The sequence below is a fragment of the Pygocentrus nattereri genome, chromosome 16 (genome assembly GCF_015220715.1).
Source record: "Pygocentrus nattereri isolate fPygNat1 chromosome 16, fPygNat1.pri, whole genome shotgun sequence".
In the NCBI taxonomy this organism is placed as follows: Eukaryota; Metazoa; Chordata; class Actinopteri; order Characiformes; family Serrasalmidae; genus Pygocentrus; species Pygocentrus nattereri.
In genome coordinates, this window is record NC_051226.1 from 31998372 (window position 1) to 32015851 (window position 17480).

The 17480-nt window shown below is 46.6% G+C and overlaps 16 non-coding genes across 16 annotated transcripts; 15 read left to right on the forward strand and 1 right to left on the reverse strand.

The window, feature by feature from the left end:
- Nucleotides 1–631: 631 nt before the first annotated feature.
- On the forward strand, nucleotides 632–704 carry trnav-uac. The gene has a single exon. It is a non-coding gene; the product is annotated as a tRNA-Val (tRNA).
- A 1417-nt stretch (nucleotides 705–2121) lies between these two features.
- Nucleotides 2122–2195, forward strand: trnai-aau. Its single transcript has one exon. It is a non-coding gene; the product is annotated as a tRNA-Ile (tRNA).
- Nucleotides 2196–2345: 150 nt separating this feature from the next.
- On the reverse strand, nucleotides 2346–2418 carry trnaa-agc. The gene has a single exon. It is a non-coding gene; the product is annotated as a tRNA-Ala (tRNA).
- A 251-nt stretch (nucleotides 2419–2669) lies between these two features.
- On the forward strand, nucleotides 2670–2742 carry trnav-uac. The gene has a single exon. It is a non-coding gene; the product is annotated as a tRNA-Val (tRNA).
- Nucleotides 2743–4159: 1417 nt separating this feature from the next.
- On the forward strand, nucleotides 4160–4233 carry trnai-aau. Its single transcript has one exon. It is a non-coding gene; the product is annotated as a tRNA-Ile (tRNA).
- A 474-nt stretch (nucleotides 4234–4707) lies between these two features.
- trnav-uac lies at nucleotides 4708–4780 on the forward strand. Its single transcript has one exon. It is a non-coding gene; the product is annotated as a tRNA-Val (tRNA).
- Nucleotides 4781–6237: 1457 nt separating this feature from the next.
- trnai-aau lies at nucleotides 6238–6311 on the forward strand. Its single transcript has one exon. It is a non-coding gene; the product is annotated as a tRNA-Ile (tRNA).
- A 474-nt stretch (nucleotides 6312–6785) lies between these two features.
- trnav-uac lies at nucleotides 6786–6858 on the forward strand. The gene has a single exon. It is a non-coding gene; the product is annotated as a tRNA-Val (tRNA).
- A 1417-nt stretch (nucleotides 6859–8275) lies between these two features.
- trnai-aau lies at nucleotides 8276–8349 on the forward strand. The gene has a single exon. It is a non-coding gene; the product is annotated as a tRNA-Ile (tRNA).
- Nucleotides 8350–8823: 474 nt separating this feature from the next.
- On the forward strand, nucleotides 8824–8896 carry trnav-uac. Its single transcript has one exon. It is a non-coding gene; the product is annotated as a tRNA-Val (tRNA).
- Nucleotides 8897–10313: 1417 nt separating this feature from the next.
- On the forward strand, nucleotides 10314–10387 carry trnai-aau. The gene has a single exon. It is a non-coding gene; the product is annotated as a tRNA-Ile (tRNA).
- A 474-nt stretch (nucleotides 10388–10861) lies between these two features.
- On the forward strand, nucleotides 10862–10934 carry trnav-uac. Its single transcript has one exon. It is a non-coding gene; the product is annotated as a tRNA-Val (tRNA).
- Nucleotides 10935–12391: 1457 nt separating this feature from the next.
- On the forward strand, nucleotides 12392–12465 carry trnai-aau. Its single transcript has one exon. It is a non-coding gene; the product is annotated as a tRNA-Ile (tRNA).
- A 474-nt stretch (nucleotides 12466–12939) lies between these two features.
- trnav-uac lies at nucleotides 12940–13012 on the forward strand. Its single transcript has one exon. It is a non-coding gene; the product is annotated as a tRNA-Val (tRNA).
- Nucleotides 13013–14429: 1417 nt separating this feature from the next.
- On the forward strand, nucleotides 14430–14503 carry trnai-aau. Its single transcript has one exon. It is a non-coding gene; the product is annotated as a tRNA-Ile (tRNA).
- Nucleotides 14504–14977: 474 nt separating this feature from the next.
- On the forward strand, nucleotides 14978–15050 carry trnav-uac. The gene has a single exon. It is a non-coding gene; the product is annotated as a tRNA-Val (tRNA).
- The last annotated feature ends 2430 nt before the right edge of the window (nucleotides 15051–17480 follow it).

A 17480-nucleotide genomic window follows, 5' to 3' on the forward strand; every position in this document is an offset into this window, starting at 1 on the left:
GTGCTGAAGAAATTCACACAGTCGCTCTGCACACAGCTTTAGCAGCCCTGACGGAGAAGCGGCTTAGAAAATGGATGGATGGATGGATGGGTTCAATGCCATCAGGTCTCGCTCAAGCTGAGATGCTCGCTGCAATGCCCTTGCAGGCATCTTCAGAGCGATGCTTTATCTGTCTGGCCAAAAACAACAGTCAAAATGGTCTTGCTCTGCCACACCTGGAAGGCTGTGCAGCGGGTCAATCGCAAGTGCGCAAAAGACACCGGTCAGTCAATTTTGCGCGAGGGGACGTGCGCAGACCAAGCCACGCTGGAGAACGCAGGCATCGATCCCGCTACCTCTCGCATGCTAAGCGAGCGCTCTACCATTTGAGCTAATTCCTCTCTCTACGAAAGCAGTTGCTAAGATCTCCAGGCAGGAGCACACCGCCCTTCACAGCCATAGAATCTTGATACACTCACCTTCCAAGAACAATAATAGTGGGAATATGCAGAACACTTTCTAGCACCACTCGGCTTTCACGGTGCAACAACAGTGGAAACGTTCAATAGCTTCAAATTGTTGATTTTCACTTGAGCGGCGATAGCTACGTCTAACAAAAACTGCTGATCAGAGACAGACTCTTGTATCACGAGTTTCTGTGGTGTAGAGGTTATCACGTTCGCCTTACACGTGAAAGGCCCCCGGTTCGATCCCAAGCAGAAACACGTCCGTGTCCGCCAGCAGCTGCTTTCTGCACGCGGCTTGTATGGCTTTGATTTGGTTTAGTTCGCGGCAAGGTGGAGATGTAGATCGATAAAACTTTACTGACCCTGAAGGGAAATTTTAGTGGGACAGTAGCGAGTCATATAATTCCCCATAAACTTACATGTAATAGGCAGAAATAAAAACAGACATGAATTAGGGAGAAATATGAAATTAAACATATGCTAGAGTAAATTATGAAAGAATGGGAATAAAAATACATCTATTTGCACATTTACACAGAAAATAAGACAGATTTGTTGTACTTACATGAGAGCAAGTATTGCACTAAGTGGTATGAGGAGGTTCACAACCCAATGAGTATAAACATAACTAGGAAATCATTAGCAGTACTTACAGTCTAAAGTGTGCAGTGAGAGTGACATTACACCAGCTGTTATGATATATTGCATGGCGTGCATTAACAAGAGAGGTGATATCGTGATGTGATTCAGCACAGGTCGGACAGCAGGAGGTCAGTACCATGTCTGCAGCATGGAGTCTCATTGTAGAGCCATATAGCAATGGGTAGAAAAGGTCTTACATGGGGCTCTTTAACACAGCGCAGCTGTAACAGTCTGTCACTGATTGTGCCTTTCCTTACCGTGTCATCAGACAATGTTTGCAGATGACATGACTCTGTGTTATACCTGAAGTCAGAAGTGTACAGCTTGAACAGGAATTGGGCTAGCAGTCCCCTGGGATGCCCCAACACTGCACACTGCCTTGTCTCAGACACAGCCCTGCAGTCACACACACTGACGTCGTCCAGTAAGGTAGTCCAATACCCGTGAGATGACAGATTGATCCACCTGCATCAGCCAAAGCTTGTTCCCTAAAAGCACGGCCTGCACAGAGTTGAACGCACTGGAGAAAACGAAGAACGTGATCCTCACAATGCTGCCTTTTGTGTCCAGGTGAGAGTAATTTCTGTCCAGCAGTCATCCACTCCATTGGCATCCTGATATGCAAACTGCAGAGGGTCAAGAGCTGTTCTGACCAGAGGTTTCAGATGAGCTAGCATTAGCTGCTTTTCAAATGTCTTCACTAAGTGGGATGTCAGTGCACCAGGTCGATAATCATTTAGTGATATTGGTTGCCTTTTCTTGGGGACAGGAACCACTCAAGATGTTTGCCACATAACTGAGACTCTCTTCATGCTGCAGCTCAGACTAAAGATGTGCTGAAGAAATTCACATAGTCGCTCCGCACACAGCTTTAGCAGCCTAGGTTCAATGCCATCAGGTCTTGATCAAGCTGAGATGCTCGCTGCAATGCCCTTGCAGGCATCTTCAGAGCGATGCTTTATCTGTCTGGCCAAAAACAACAGTCAAAATGGTCTTGCTCTGCCACACCTGGGAGCAGGTGCATGCTAGATTTGGCCGGTTAGCTCAGTTGGTTAGAGCGTGGTGCTAATAATTGCAAGGTCGCGGGTTCGATCCCCGTACGGGCCACGTTTGATTTTGCCTTAGGCTGCGCTGCCTGCAAGGGGACTTCAACTAGCAAGCGTCGCTGGAAGGCTGTGCAGCGGGTCAATCGCAAGTGCGCAAAAGACACCGGTCAGTCAATTTTGCGTGAAGGGACATGTGAAGACCAAGCCACTCTGGAGAATGCGGGCATCGATCCCGCTACCTCTCGCATGCTAAGCGAGCGCTCTACCATTTGAGCTAATTCCCCTCTCTACGAAAGCAGTTGCTAAGATCTCCAGGCAGGAGCACACCGCCCTTCACAGCCATAGAATCTTGATACACTCACCCTCCAAGAACAATAATAGTGGGAATATGCAGAACACTTTCTAGCACCACTCGGCTTTCACGGTGCAACAACAGTGGAAACGTTCAATAGCTTCAAATTGTTGATTTTCACTTGAGCGGCGATAGCTACGTCTAACAAAAACTGCTGATCAGAGACAGACTCTTGTATCACGAGTTTCTGTGGTGTAGAGGTTATCACGTTCGCCTTACACGCGAAAGGCCCCCGGTTCGATCCCGGGCAGAAACACGTCTGTGTACGCCAGCAGCTGCTTTCTGCACGCGGCTTGTATGGCTTTGATTTGGTTTAGTTCGCGGCAAGGTGGAGATGTAGATCGATAAAACTTTACTGACCCTGAAGGGAAATTTTAGTGGGACAGTAGCGAGTCATATAATTCCCCATAAACTTACATGTAATAGGCAGAATCAAAAACAGACATGAATTAGGGAGAAATATGAAATTAAACATATGTTAGAGTAAATTATGAGAGAATGGGAATAAAAATACATCTATTTGCACATTTACACAGAAAATAAGACAGATTTGTTGTACTTACATGAGAGCAAGTATTGCACTAAGTGGTATGAGGAGGTTCACAACCCAGTGAGTATAAACATAACTAGGAAATCATTAGCAGTACTTACAGTCTAAAGTGTGCAGTGAGAGTGACATTACACCAGCTGTTATGATATATTGCATGGCGTGCATTAACAAGAGAGGTGATATCGTGATGTGATTCAGCACAGGTCGGACAGCAGGAGGTCAGTACCATGTCTGCAGCATGGAGTCTCATTGTAGAGCCATATAGCAATGGGTAGAAAAGGTCTTACATGGGGCTCTTTAACACAGCGCAGCTGTAACAGTCTGTCACTGATTGTGCCTTTCCTTACCGTGTCATCAGACAATGTTTGCAGATGACATGACTCTGTGTTATACCTGAAGTCAGAAGTGTACAGCTTGAACAGGAATTGGGCTAGCAGTCCCCTGGGATGCCCCAACACTGCACACTGCCTTGTCTCAGACAAAGCCCTGCAGTCACACACACTGACGTCGTCCAGTAAGGTAGTCCAATACCCGTGAGATGACAGATTGATCCACCTGCATCAGCCAAAGCTTGTTCCCTAAAAGCGCGGCCTGCACAGAGTTGAACGCACTGGAGAAAACGAAGAACGTGATCCTCACAATGCTGCCTTTTGTGTCCAGGTGAGAGTAATTTCTGTCCAGCAGTCATCCACTCCATTGGCATCCTGATATGCAAACTGCAGAGGGTCAAGAGCTGTTCTGACCAGAGGTTTCAGATGAGCTAGCATTAGCTGCTTTTCAAATGTCTTCACTAAGTGGGATGTCAGTGCACCAGGTCTATAATCATTTAGTGATATTGGTTGCCTTTTCTTGGGGACAGGAACCACTCAAGATGTTTTCCACATAACTGAGACTCTCTTCATGCTGCAGCTCAGACTAAAGATGTGCTGAAGAAATTCACATAGTCGCTCTGCACACAGCTTTAGCAGCCTAGGTTCAATGCCATCAGGTCTCGCTCAAGCTGAGATGCTCGCTGCAATGCCCTTGCAGGCATCTTCAGAGCGATGCTTTATCTGTCTGGCCAAAAACAACAGTCAAAATGGTCTTGCTCTGCCACACCTGGGAGCAGGTGCGTGCAAGATTTGGCCGGTTAGCTCAGATGGTTAGAGCGTGGTGTTAATAACGCCAAGGTCGCGGGTTCGATCCCCGTACGGGCCACGTTTGATCTTGCCTTAGGCTGCGCTGCCTGCAAGGGGACTTCAACTAGCAAGCGTCGCTGGAAGGCTGTGCAGCGGGTCAATCGCAAGTGCGCAAAAGACACCGGTCAGTCAATTTTGCGTGAAGGGACATGTGAAGACCAAGCCACTCTGGAGAATGCCGGCATCGATCCTGCTACCTCTCGCATGCTAAGCGAGCGCTCTACCATTTGAGCTAATTCCCCTTTCTACGAAAGCAGTTGCTAAGATCTCCAGGCAGGAGCACACCGCCCTTCACAGCCATAGAATCTTGATACACTCACACTCCAAGAACAATAATAGTGGGAATATGCAGAACACTTTCTAGCACCACTCGGCTTTCACGGTGCAACAACAGTGGAAACGTTCAATAGCTTCAAATTGTTGATTTTCACTTGAGCGGCGATAGCTACGTCTAACAAAAACTGCTGATCAGAGACAGACTCTTGTATCACGAGTTTCTGTGGTGTAGAGGTTATCACGTTCGCCTTACACGCGAAAGGCCCCCGGTTCGATCCCGGGCAGAAACGCGTCTGTGTACGCCAGCAGCTGCTTTCTGCACGCGGCTTGTATGGCTTTGATTTGGTTTAGTTCGCGTCAAGGTGGAGATGTAGATCGATAAAACTTTACTGACCCTGAAGGGAAATTTTAGTGGGACAGTAGCGAGTCATATAATTCCCCATAAACTTACATGTAATAGGCAGAAGCAAAAACAGACATGAATTAGGGAGAAATATGAAATTAAACATATGTTAGAGTAAATTATGAGAGAATGGGAATAAAAATACATCTATTTGCACATTTACACAGAAAATAAGACAGATTTGTTGTACTTACATGAGAGCAAGTATTGCACTAAGTGGTATGAGGAGGTTCACAACCCAGTGAGTATAAACATAACTAGGAAATCATTAGCAGTACTTACAGTCTAAAGTGTGCAGTGAGAGTGACATTACACCAGCTGTTATGATATATTGCATGGCGTGCATTAACAAGAGAGGTGATATCGTGATGTGATTCAGCACAGGTCGGACAGCAGGAGGTCAGTACCATGTCTGCAACATGGAGTCTCATTGTAGAGCCATATAGCAATGGGTAGAAAAGGTCTTACATGGGGCTCTTTAACACAGCGCAGCTGTAACAGTCTGTCACTGATTGTGCCTTTCCTTACCGTGTCATCAGACAATGTTTGCAGATGACATGACTCTGTGTTATACCTGAAGTCAGAAGTGTACAGCTTGAACAGGAATTGGGCTAGCAGTCCCCTGGGATGCCCCAACACTGCACACTGCCTTGTCTCAGACAAAGCCCTGCAGTCACACACACTGACGTCGTCCAGTAAGGTAGTCCAATACCCGTGAGATGACAGATTGATCCACCTGCATCAGCCAAAGCTTGTTCCCTAAAAGCGCGGCCTGCACAGAGTTGAACGCACTGGAGAAAACGAAGAACGTGATCCTCACAATGCTGCCTTTTGTGTCCAGGTGAGAGTAATTTCTGTCCAGCAGTCATCCACTCCATTGGCATCCTGATATGCAAACTGCAGAGGGTCAAGAGCTGTTCTGACCAGAGGTTTCAGATGAGCTAGCATTAGCTGCTTTTCAAATGTCTTCACTAAGTGGGATGTCAGTGCACCAGGTCGATAATCATTTAGTGATATTGGTTGCCTTTTCTTGGGGACAGGAACCACTCAAGATGTTTTCCACATAACTGAGACTCTCTTCATGCTGCAGCTCAGACTAAAGATGTGCTGAAGAAATTCACATAGTCGCTCTGCACACAGCTTTAGCAGCCCTGACGGAGAAGCGGCTTAGAAAATGGATGGAAGGATGGATGGGTTCAATGCCATCAGGTCTCGCTCAAGCTGAGATGCTCGCTGCAATGCCCTTGCAGGCATCTTCAGAGCGATGCTTTATCTGTCTGGCCAAAAACACCAGTCAAAATGGTCTTGCTCTGCCACACCTGGGAGCAGGTGCGTGCAAGATTTGGCCGGTTAGCTCAGCTGGTTAGAGCGTGGTGCTAATAACGCCAAGGTCGCGGGTTCGATCCCCGTACGGGCCACGTTTGATTTTGCCTTAGGCTGCGCTGCCTGCAAGGGGACTTCAACTAGCAAGCGTCGCTGGAAGGCTGTGCAGCGGGTCAATCGCAAGTGCGCAAAAGACACCGGTCAGTCAATTTTGCGCGAAGGGACGTGCGCAGACCAAGCCACGCTGGAGAACGCAGGCATCGATCCCGCTACCTCTCGCATGCTAAGCGAGCGCTCTACCATTTGAGCTAATTCCTCTCTCTACGAAAACAGTTGCTAAGATCTCCAGGCAGGAGCACACCGCCCTTCACAGCCATAGAATCTTGATACACTCACCTTCCAAGAACAATAATAGTGGGAATATGCAGAACACTTTCTAGCACCACTCGGCTTTCACGGTGCAACAACAGTGGAAACGTTCAATAGCTTCAAATTGTTGATTTTCACTTGAGCGGCGATAGCTACGTCTAACAAAAACTGCTGATCAGAGACAGACTCTTGTATCACGAGTTTCTGTGGTGTAGAGGTTATCACGTTCGCCTTACACGTGAAAGGCCCCCGGTTCGATCCCAAGCAGAAACACGTCCGTGTCCGCCAGCAGCTGCTTTCTGCACGCGGCTTGTATGGCTTTGATTTGGTTTAGGTCGCGGCAAGGTGGAGATGTAGATCGATAAAACTTTACTGACCCTGAAGGGAAATTTTAGTGGGACAGTAGCGAGTCATATAATTCCCCATAAACTTACATGTAATAGGCAGAAATAAAAACAGACATGAATTAGGGAGAAATATGAAATTAAACATATGTTAGAGTAAATTATGAAAGAATGGGAATAAAAATACATCTATTTGCACATTTACACAGAAAATAAGACAGATTTGTTGTACTTACATGAGAGCAAGTATTGCACTAAGTGGTATGAGGAGGTTCACAACCCAATGAGTATAAACATAACTAGGAAATCATTAGCAGTACTTACAGTCTAAAGTGTGCAGTGAGAGTGACATTACACCAGCTGTTATGATATATTGCATGGCGTGCATTAACAAGAGAGGTGATATCGTGATGTGATTCAGCACAGGTCGGACAGCAGGAGGTCAGTACCATGTCTGCAGCATGGAGTCTCATTGTAGAGCCATATAGCAATGGGTAGAAAAGGTCTTACATGGGGCTCTTTAACACAGCGCAGCTGTAACAGTCTGTCACTGATTGTGCCTTTCCTTACCGTGTCATCAGACAATGTTTGCAGATGACATGACTCTGTGTTATACCTGAAGTCAGAAGTGTACAGCTTGAACAGGAATTGGGCTAGCAGTCCCCTGGGATGCCCCAACACTGCACACTGCCTTGTCTCAGACACAGCCCTGCAGTCACACACACTGACGTCGTCCAGTAAGGTAGTCCAATACCCGTGAGATGACAGATTGATCCACCTGCATCAGCCAAAGCTTGTTCCCTAAAAGCACGGCCTGCACAGAGTTGAACGCACTGGAGAAAACGAAGAACGTGATCCTCACAATGCTGCCTTTTGTGTCCAGGTGAGAGTAATTTCTGTCCAGCAGTCATCCACTCCATTGGCATCCTGATATGCAAACTGCAGAGGGTCAAGAGCTGTTCTGACCAGAGGTTTCAGATGAGCTAGCATTAGCTGCTTTTCAAATGTCTTCACTAAGTGGGATGTCAGTGCACCAGGTCGATAATCATTTAGTGATATTGGTTGCCTTTTCTTGGGGACAGGAACCACTCAAGATGTTTTCCACATAACTGAGACTCTCTTCATGCTGCAGCTCAGACTAAAGATGTGCTGAAGAAATTCACATAGTCGCTCTGCACACAGCTTTAGCAGCCTAGGTTCAATGCCATCAGGTCTCGCTCAAGCTGAGATGCTCGCTGCAATGCCCTTGCAGGCATCTTCAGAGCGATGCTTTATCTGTCTGGCCAAAAACAACAGTCAAAATGGTCTTGCTCTGCCACACCTGGGAGCAGGTGCGTGCAAGATTTGGCCGGTTAGCTCAGATGGTTAGAGCGTGGTGCTAATAACGCCAAGGTCGCGGGTTCGATCCCCGTACGGGCCACGTTTGATCTTGCCTTAGGCTGCGCTGCCTGCAAGGGGACTTCAACTAGCAAGCGTCGCTGGAAGGCTGTGCAGCGGGTCAATCGCAAGTGCGCAAAAGACACCGGTCAGTCAATTTTGCGTGAAGGGACATGTGAAGACCAAGCCACTCTGGAGAATGCCGGCATCGATCCTGCTACCTCTCGCATGCTAAGCGAGCGCTCTACCATTTGAGTTAATTCCCCTTTCTACGAAAGCAGTTGCTAAGATCTCCAGGCAGGAGCACACCGCCCTTCACAGCCATAGAATCTTGATACACTCACACTCCAAGAACAATAATAGTGGGAATATGCAGAACACTTTCTAGCACCACTCGGCTTTCACGGTGCAACAACAGTGGAAACGTTCAATAGCTTCAAATTGTTGATTTTCACTTGAGCGGCGATAGCTACATCTAACAAAAACTGCTGATCAGAGACAGACTCTTGTATCACGAGTTTCTGTGGTGTAGAGGTTATCACGTTCGCCTTACACGCGAAAGGCCCCCGGTTCGATCCCGGGCAGAAACGCGTCTGTGTACGCCAGCAGCTGCTTTCTGCACGCGGCTTGTATGGCTTTGATTTGGTTTAGTTCGCGGCAAGGTGGAGATGTAGATCGATAAAACTTTACTGACCCTGAAGGGAAATTTTAGTGGGACAGTAGCGAGTCATATAATTCCCCATAAACTTACATGTAATAGGCAGAAGCAAAAACAGACATGAATTAGGGAGAAATATGAAATTAAACATATGTTAGAGTAAATTATGAGAGAATGGGAATAAAAATACATCTATTTGCACATTTACACAGAAAATAAGACAGATTTGTTGTACTTACATGAGAGCAAGTATTGCACTAAGTGGTATGAGGAGGTTCACAACCCAGTGAGTATAAACATAACTAGGAAATCATTAGCAGTACTTACAGTCTAAAGTGTGCAGTGAGAGTGACATTACACCAGCTGTTATGATATATTGCATGGCGTGCATTAACAAGAGAGGTGATATCGTGATGTGATTCAGCACAGGTCGGACAGCAGGAGGTCAGTACCATGTCTGCAACATGGAGTCTCATTGTAGAGCCATATAGCAATGGGTAGAAAAGGTCTTACATGGGGCTCTTTAACACAGCGCAGCTGTAACAGTCTGTCACTGATTGTGCCTTTCCTTACCGTGTCATCAGACAATGTTTGCAGATGACATGACTCTGTGTTATACCTGAAGTCAGAAGTGTACAGCTTGAACAGGAATTGGGCTAGCAGTCCCCTGGGATGCCCCAACACTGCACACTGCCTTGTCTCAGACAAAGCCCTGCAGTCACACACACTGACGTCGTCCAGTAAGGTAGTCCAATACCCGTGAGATGACAGATTGATCCACCTGCATCAGCCAAAGCTTGTTCCCTAAAAGCGCGGCCTGCACAGAGTTGAACGCACTGGAGAAAACGAAGAACGTGATCCTCACAATGCTGCCTTTTGTGTCCAGGTGAGAGTAATTTCTGTCCAGCAGTCATCCACTCCATTGGCATCCTGATATGCAAACTGCAGAGGGTCAAGAGCTGTTCTGACCAGAGGTTTCAGATGAGCTAGCATTAGCTGCTTTTCAAATGTCTTCACTAAGTGGGATGTCAGTGCACCAGGTCGATAATCATTTAGTGATATTGGTTGCCTTTTCTTGGGGACAGGAACCACTCAAGATGTTTTCCACATAACTGAGACTCTCTTCATGCTGCAGCTCAGACTAAAGATGTGCTGAAGAAATTCACATAGTCGCTCTGCACACAGCTTTAGCAGCCTAGGTTCAATGCCATCAGGTCTCGCTCAAGCTGAGATGCTCGCTGCAATGCCCTTGCAGGCATCTTCAGAGCGATGCTTTATCTGTCTGGCCAAAAACAACAGTCAAAATGGTCTTGCTCTGCCACACCTGGGAGCAGGTGCGTGCAAGATTTGGCCGGTTAGCTCAGATGGTTAGAGCGTGGTGTTAATAACGCCAAGGTCGCGGGTTCGATCCCCGTACGGGCCACGTTTGATCTTGCCTTAGGCTGCGCTGCCTGCAAGGGGACTTCAACTAGCAAGCGTCGCTGGAAGGCTGTGCAGCGGGTCAATCGCAAGTGCGCAAAAGACACCGGTCAGTCAATTTTGCGTGAAGAGACATGTGAAGACCAAGCCACTCTGGAGAATGCCGGCATCGATCCTGCTACCTCTCGCATGCTAAGCGAGCGCTCTACCATTTGAGCTAATTCCCCTTTCTACGAAAGCAGTTGCTAAGATCTCCAGGCAGGAGCACACCGCCCTTCACAGCCATAGAATCTTGATACACTCACACTCCAAGAACAATAATAGTGGGAATATGCAGAACACTTTCTAGCACCACTCGGCTTTCACGGTGCAACAACAGTGGAAACGTTCAATAGCTTCAAATTGTTGATTTTCACTTGAGCGGCGATAGCTACATCTAACAAAAACTGCTGATCAGAGACAGACTCTTGTATCACGAGTTTCTGTGGTGTAGAGGTTATCACGTTCGCCTTACACGCGAAAGGCCCCCGGTTCGATCCCGGGCAGAAACGCGTCTGTGTACGCCAGCAGCTGCTTTCTGCACGCGGCTTGTATGGCTTTGATTTGGTTTAGTTCGCGGCAAGGTGGAGATGTAGATCGATAAAACTTTACTGACCCTGAAGGGAAATTTTAGTGGGACAGTAGCGAGTCATATAATTCCCCATAAACTTACATGTAATAGGCAGAAGCAAAAACAGACATGAATTAGGGAGAAATATGAAATTAAACATATGTTAGAGTAAATTATGAGAGAATGGGAATAAAAATACATCTATTTGCACATTTACACAGAAAATAAGACAGATTTGTTGTACTTACATGAGAGCAAGTATTGCACTAAGTGGTATGAGGAGGTTCACAACCCAGTGAGTATAAACATAACTAGGAAATCATTAGCAGTACTTACAGTCTAAAGTGTGCAGTGAGAGTGACATTACACCAGCTGTTATGATATATTGCATGGCGTGCATTAACAAGAGAGGTGATATCGTGATGTGATTCAGCACAGGTCGGACAGCAGGAGGTCAGTACCATGTCTGCAACATGGAGTCTCATTGTAGAGCCATATAGCAATGGGTAGAAAAGGTCTTACATGGGGCTCTTTAACACAGCGCAGCTGTAACAGTCTGTCACTGATTGTGCCTTTCCTTACCGTGTCATCAGACAATGTTTGCAGATGACATGACTCTGTGTTATACCTGAAGTCAGAAGTGTACAGCTTGAACAGGAATTGGGCTAGCAGTCCCCTGGGATGCCCCAACACTGCACACTGCCTTGTCTCAGACAAAGCCCTGCAGTCACACACACTGACGTCGTCCAGTAAGGTAGTCCAATACCCGTGAGATGACAGATTGATCCACCTGCATCAGCCAAAGCTTGTTCCCTAAAAGCGCGGCCTGCACAGAGTTGAACGCACTGGAGAAAACGAAGAACGTGATCCTCACAATGCTGCCTTTTGTGTCCAGGTGAGAGTAATTTCTGTCCAGCAGTCATCCACTCCATTGGCATCCTGATATGCAAACTGCAGAGGGTCAAGAGCTGTTCTGACCAGAGGTTTCAGATGAGCTAGCATTAGCTGCTTTTCAAATGTCTTCACTAAGTGGGATGTCAGTGCACCAGGTCGATAATCATTTAGTGATATTGGTTGCCTTTTCTTGGGGACAGGAACCACTCAAGATGTTTTCCACATAACTGAGACTCTCTTCATGCTGCAGCTCAGACTAAAGATATGCTGGAGAAATTCACACAGTCGCTCCGCACACAGCTTTAGCAGCCCTGACGGAGAAGCGGCTTAGAAAATGGATGGAAGGATGGATGGGTTCAATGCCATCAGGTCTCGCTCAAGCTGAGATGCTCGCTGCAATGCCCTTGCAGGCATCTTCAGAGCGATGCTTTATCTGTCTGGCCAAAAACACCAGTCAAAATGGTCTTGCTCTGCCACACCTGGGAGCAGGTGCGTGCAAGATTTGGCCGGTTAGCTCAGCTGGTTAGAGCGTGGTGCTAATAACGCCAAGGTCGCGGGTTCGATCCCCGTACGGGCCACGTTTGATTTTGCCTTAGGCTGCGCTGCCTGCAAGGGGACTTCAACTAGCAAGCGTCGCTGGAAGGCTGTGCAGCGGGTCAATCGCAAGTGCGCAAAAGACACCGGTCAGTCAATTTTGCGCGAAGGGACGTGCGCAGACCAAGCCACGCTGGAGAACGCAGGCATCGATCCCGCTACCTCTCGCATGCTAAGCGAGCGCTCTACCATTTGAGCTAATTCCTCTCTCTACGAAAGCAGTTGCTAAGATCTCCAGGCAGGAGCACACCGCCCTTCACAGCCATAGAATCTTGATACACTCACCTTCCAAGAACAATAATAGTGGGAATATGCAGAACACTTTCTAGCACCACTCGGCTTTCACGGTGCAACAACAGTGGAAACGTTCAATAGCTTCAAATTGTTGATTTTCACTTGAGCGGCGATAGCTACGTCTAACAAAAACTGCTGATCAGAGACAGACTCTTGTATCACGAGTTTCTGTGGTGTAGAGGTTATCACGTTCGCCTTACACGTGAAAGGCCCCCGGTTCGATCCCAAGCAGAAACACGTCCGTGTCCGCCAGCAGCTGCTTTCTGCACGCGGCTTGTATGGCTTTGATTTGGTTTAGGTCGCGGCAAGGTGGAGATGTAGATCGATAAAACTTTACTGACCCTGAAGGGAAATTTTAGTGGGACAGTAGCGAGTCATATAATTCCCCATAAACTTACATGTAATAGGCAGAAATAAAAACAGACATGAATTAGGGAGAAATATGAAATTAAACATATGTTAGAGTAAATTATGAAAGAATGGGAATAAAAATACATCTATTTGCACATTTACACAGAAAATAAGACAGATTTGTTGTACTTACATGAGAGCAAGTATTGCACTAAGTGGTATGAGGAGGTTCACAACCCAATGAGTATAAACATAACTAGGAAATCATTAGCAGTACTTACAGTCTAAAGTGTGCAGTGAGAGTGACATTACACCAGCTGTTATGATATATTGCATGGCGTGCATTAACAAGAGAGGTGATATCGTGATGTGATTCAGCACAGGTCGGACAGCAGGAGGTCAGTACCATGTCTGCAGCATGGAGTCTCATTGTAGAGCCATATAGCAATGGGTAGAAAAGGTCTTACATGGGGCTCTTTAACACAGCGCAGCTGTAACAGTCTGTCACTGATTGTGCCTTTCCTTACCGTGTCATCAGACAATGTTTGCAGATGACATGACTCTGTGTTATACCTGAAGTCAGAAGTGTACAGCTTGAACAGGAATTGGGCTAGCAGTCCCCTGGGATGCCCCAACACTGCACACTGCCTTGTCTCAGACACAGCCCTGCAGTCACACACACTGACGTCGTCCAGTAAGGTAGTCCAATACCCGTGAGATGACAGATTGATCCACCTGCATCAGCCAAAGCTTGTTCCCTAAAAGCACGGCCTGCACAGAGTTGAACGCACTGGAGAAAACGAAGAACGTGATCCTCACAATGCTGCCTTTTGTGTCCAGGTGAGAGTAATTTCTGTCCAGCAGTCATCCACTCCATTGGCATCCTGATATGCAAACTGCAGAGGGTCAAGAGCTGTTCTGACCAGAGGTTTCAGATGAGCTAGCATTAGCTGCTTTTCAAATGTCTTCACTAAGTGGGATGTCAGTGCACCAGGTCGATAATCATTTAGTGATATTGGTTGCCTTTTCTTGGGGACAGGAACCACTCAAGATGTTTTCCACATAACTGAGACTCTCTTCATGCTGCAGCTCAGACTAAAGATGTGCTGAAGAAATTCACATAGTCGCTCTGCACACAGCTTTAGCAGCCTAGGTTCAATGCCATCAGGTCTCGCTCAAGCTAAGATGCTCGCTGCAATGCCCTTGCAGGCATCTTCAGAGCGATGCTTTATCTGTCTGGCCAAAAACAACAGTCAAAATGGTCTTGCTCTGCCACACCTGGGAGCAGGTGCGTGCAAGATTTGGCCGGTTAGCTCAGCTGGTTAGAGCGTGGTGCTAATAACGCCAAGGTCGCGGGTTCGATCCCCGTACGGGCCACGTTTGATTTTGCCTTAGGCTGCGCTGCCTGCAAGGGGACTTCAACTAGCAAGCGTCGCTGGAAGGCTGTGCAGCGGGTCAATCGCAAGTGCGCAAAAGACACCGATCAGTCAATTTTGCGCGAAGGGACGTGCACAGACCAAGCCACGCTGGAGAACGCAGGCATCGATCCCGCTACCTCTCGCACGCTAAGCGAGCGCTCTACCATTTGAGCTAATTCCTCTCTCTACGAAAGCAGTTGCTAAGATCTCCAGGCAGGAGCACACCGCCCTTCACAGCCATAGAATCTTGATACACTCACCTTCCAAGAACAATAATAGTGGGAATATGCAGAACACTTTCTAGCACCACTCGGCTTTCACGGTGCAACAACAGTGGAAACGTTCAATAGCTTCAAATTGTTGATTTTCACTTGAGCGGCGATAGCTACATCTAACAAAAACTGCTGATCAGAGACAGACTCTTGTATCACGAGTTTCTGTGGTGTAGAGGTTATCACGTTCGCCTTACACGTGAAAGGCCCCCGGTTCGATCCCAAGCAGAAACACGTCCGTGTCCGCCAGCAGCTGCTTTCTGCACGCGGCTTGTATGGCTTTGATTTGGTTTAGTTCGCGGCAAGGTGGAGATGTAGATCGATAAAACTTTACTGACCCTGAAGGGAAATTTTAGTGGGACAGTAGCGAGTCATATAATTCCCCATAAACTTACATGTAATAGGCAGAAATAAAAACAGACATGAATTAGGGAGAAATATGAAATTAAACATATGTTAGAGTAAATTATGAAAGAATGGGAATAAAAATACATCTATTTGCACATTTACACAGAAAATAAGACAGATTTGTTGTACTTACATGAGAGCAAGTATTGCACTAAGTGGTATGAGGAGGTTCACAACCCAATGAGTATAAACATAACTAGGAAATCATTAGCAGTACTTACAGTCTAAAGTGTGCAGTGAGAGTGACATTACACCAGCTGTTATGATATATTGCATGGCGTGCATTAACAAGAGAGGTGATATCGTGATGTGATTCAGCACAGGTCGGACAGCAGGAGGTCAGTACCATGTCTGCAGCATGGAGTCTCATTGTAGAGCCATATAGCAATGGGTAGAAAAGGTCTTACATGGGGCTCTTTAACACAGCGCAGCTGTAACAGTCTGTCACTGATTGTGCCTGTCCTTACCGTGTCATCAGACAATGTTTGTAGATGACATGACTCTGTGTTATACCTGAAGTCAGAAGTGTACAGCTTGAACAGGAATTGCGCTAGCAGTCCCCTGGGATGCCCCAACACTGCACACTGCCTTGTCTCAGACACAGCCCTGCAGTCACACACACTGACGTCGTCCAGTAAGGTAGTCCAATACCCGTGAGATGACAGATTGATCCACCTGCATCAGCCAAAGCTTGTTCCCTAAAAGCACGGCCTGCACAGAGTTGAACGCACTGGAGAAAAGGAAGAACGTGATCCTCACAATGCTGCCTTTTGTGTCCAGGTGAGAGTAATTTCTGTCCAGCAGTCATCCACTCCATTGGCATCCTGATATGCAAACTGCAGAGGGTCAAGAGCTGTTCTGACCAGAGGTTTCAGATGAGCTAGCATTAGCTGCTTTTCAAATGTCTTCACTAAGTGGGATGTCAGTGCACCAGGTCGATAATCATTTAGTGATATTGGTTGCCTTTTCTTGGGGACAGGAACCACTCAAGATGTTTTCCACATAACTGAGACTCTCTTCATGCTGCAGCTCAGACTAAAGATGTGCTGAAGAAATTCACACAGTCGCTCTGCACACAGCTTTAGCAGCCTAGGTTCAATGCCATCAGGTCTCGCTCAAGCTGAGATGCTCGCTGCAATGCCCTTGCAGGCATCTTCAGAGCGATGCTTTATCTGTCTGGCCAAAAACAACAGTCAAAATGGTCTTGCTCTGCCACACCTGGGAGCAGGTGCGTGCAATATTTGGCCGGTTAGCTCAGTTGGTTAGAGCGTGGTGCTAATAAAGCCAAGGTCGCGGGTACGGGCTATGTTTGATTTTGCCTTAGGCTGCGCTGCCTGCAAGGGGACCTCAACTAGCAAGCGTCGCTGGAAGTGTGCGCAGCGGGTCAATCGCAAGTGCCCAAAAGACACTGGTCAGTCAATTTTGCATGAAGGGACATGCATGGAGCAAGCCATGCTGGAGAATGCTGGCATCAATGCCGCTACCTCTCGCATGCTAAGCGAGCGCTCTACCATTTGAGCTAATTCCCCTCTCTACAAAAGCAGTTGCTAAGATCTCCAGGCAGGAGCACACCGCCCTTCACAGCCATAGAATCTTGATACACTCACCCTCCACCCTCCATTTTTTTCAATGTGTATTGTAAGATGTTTTATTAAATACTTACCATGAATTTTTTTATTAATCAAAAGCGTGTTTTTTTTATTAATCAAAAGCACGTTTTTTTTTTTAATAATCAAAAACATGTTTGAATTGTCATTAGAAACCAGGCAGCCACGTAACATTAATGTTACGTAAACTTAGTCATTACAGATTTTGGTTACATTTATTTATGTAATTTACGTTGGGATAGTTTTGCATATATGCAATTATATTATATATACATATATAATGTCTGTTAGTGAAAGATAACCTCTAAAAGTCACAAAGCTATGGGGGATGACGAGTGGATGTCACACCTAAAGAGGTTTGCTGCTTCTGGGATCAGGCCTTCTGATGCAGGCAACCGGCCGGCACCCAGACAAAAGAAGTGGTATGACCTCTACCAGAAGGTACAGTTTCCCAATGCAAATATATAATGGCTTTAATGTAGTAGCTAGAAGATTCCAACATTTCAGCTTTAAATCTTGAAATAAATTATGTATTGTGAATCACTTTAGATAGAGAAGTGTCCACAGCAGTCCCGTGGACAAACCACTTTGTTTTGTGGGTATCGGAATCGCAACTTTGGATTTCACATCATCAGGGTTAATTTTAAAT